Source organism: Psammomys obesus, unplaced genomic scaffold (genome assembly GCF_907164565.1).
Source record: "Psammomys obesus unplaced genomic scaffold, mPsaObe1.curated_primary_1811, whole genome shotgun sequence".
Taxonomy (NCBI): Eukaryota; Metazoa; Chordata; class Mammalia; order Rodentia; family Muridae; genus Psammomys; species Psammomys obesus.
Window position 1 is genome coordinate 3260326 of NW_026596100.1, and position 1747 is coordinate 3262072.

The window sequence follows — 1747 nt, forward strand, 5'->3', positions numbered from 1 at the left end:
CATTAAAACACACCAAATACATTCATTCAGTTCTAGTTATCAAGCAAATGCAAATTCCAGAAGGTTGTCACGTTGAGTATAGGAGTATAGCCTCTAGCACAGATATGTGGCCACTCCCAAGGGCTGTCTTACGGTGGTTGCAGACATGAGCTCAGTCCTTAGCTCATGGAGACCCTCTGTCTCTCAGGGTAGAAAGGAGAGTGTTTAGGCTGCTGGCACTCAGTCGTGTGTCAAGGAATAAAGGTCCCATGGAAGGTTAGAATAAGATGCCAGGGACTAGGGGAGCTGCAGTGAGGAAATCCGAGTTTGACACTGCTGGACAGTTTTTAGATGGTGGTGGCAGGGTACCATATGTGAAGTCTAACACTCAGACAAGCGGAATTTCCTTCTGAGTGAAAAATAAAGTTTGAATCCATTGATTCAGAGTCCTCCTAATGTAGTTTCTCTTGATTTGAAAGCAAGAATCTAGTATAAACTGAGAAAGCACTAACTGGTTAATCCATGTTAATCAAATAGTGGGAAGTCTTAAATGTAAATGGCACCAGTGACTCATTTTAAGAGTTTAATAGTTCAAGGAAACTATCTAAAGAAGATTCTAGATTTCCTTTTTCCATTTTAATTCTTCATTTCCTTTTTAGTTTTTAATAACTTTTTAGACACATTTACACATATATTTTATTTTTTATTAATATTTTTGAGAACTACATAACTTTTGGCAGACATCTGTATTTTATAATAAAGAGTCTGACTATTTTAAGGAATAATGAATTGTTGTTTTTAAATTTTTTTTTATTACAATTTATTCACTTTGTAGCCCAGCTATAGCCCCCTCCTTCATCCCCTTCTAATCCTACTCTCTCTCCCTCTTCTCTTCCCATGCCCCTTCCCTAGTCCACTGTTAGGGGAGGACCTCCTCCCCTTCTAGCTGACCCTAGTCTATCAGGTCTCATCAAGTCTGTCTGCATTGTTTTCCTCTGTGGCCTGGTAAGGTTGCCCCCATCAGGGGGAGGTGATCAAAGAGCCAGCCACTGAGTTCATGTCAGAGACAGCCCTGTTCCCTTTACTCGGGAGCTCATTTGGAGACTGAGCTACCATGAGGTATATCTGTGCAGGGGTTCTAGGTTATATCCATGCATGGTCCTTGGTTGGAATATCAGTCTCAGAAAAGACCCCTGGGCTGAGATTTTTTGCTTCTTTTACTCTCTTTGTGAAACTCCTGCCCAGGTCTTTCTATCTCTCCATTCTTTCAAAAGATTCCCTGCACTCTGAAAAATATAGAACACTTCACAAATTTGGGTGTTATCCTTGCGCAGGGGCCATGCTAATCTTCACTGTATCATTCTAATTTTAGTATACATACTGCTGAAGCAAGCGCTACATAACATTTTATGATCATACTCATCTCTTATTTCATCTCCCAGATCCACCACCCATCCCATACCTAGCCAACATTGTGACCCTATTTTTAAAATCCATGGCAGCTCAGTCTCCAAGTGGGTTCCCTAGTAAGGGGAACAAGGGCTATCTCTGACATGAACTCAGTGGCTGGCTCTTTGGTCACCTCCCCCTGATCGGGGAGCAGCCTTACCAGGCCACAGAGAAAGACAATGCAGCCACTCCTGATGAGACCTGATAGACTAGGGTCAGATGGAAGGGGAGGAGGACTTCCCCTATTAGTGTACTAGGGGAGGGGCACAGGAAGAAAAGAGAGAGGGAGGGCAGGATTGGGAGGGGAGGAGGGAGGAAA

General features: G+C 42.9%; 1 non-coding gene across 1 annotated transcript; it reads right to left on the bottom strand.

Moving 5' to 3' along the window:
* Positions 1-1268: 1268 nt before the first annotated feature.
* On the bottom strand, positions 1269-1371 carry LOC129692171 (U6 spliceosomal RNA). Its single transcript, XR_008722649.1, has one exon. It is a non-coding gene; the product is annotated as a U6 spliceosomal RNA (small nuclear RNA).
* Positions 1372-1747: the final 376 nt, after the last annotated feature.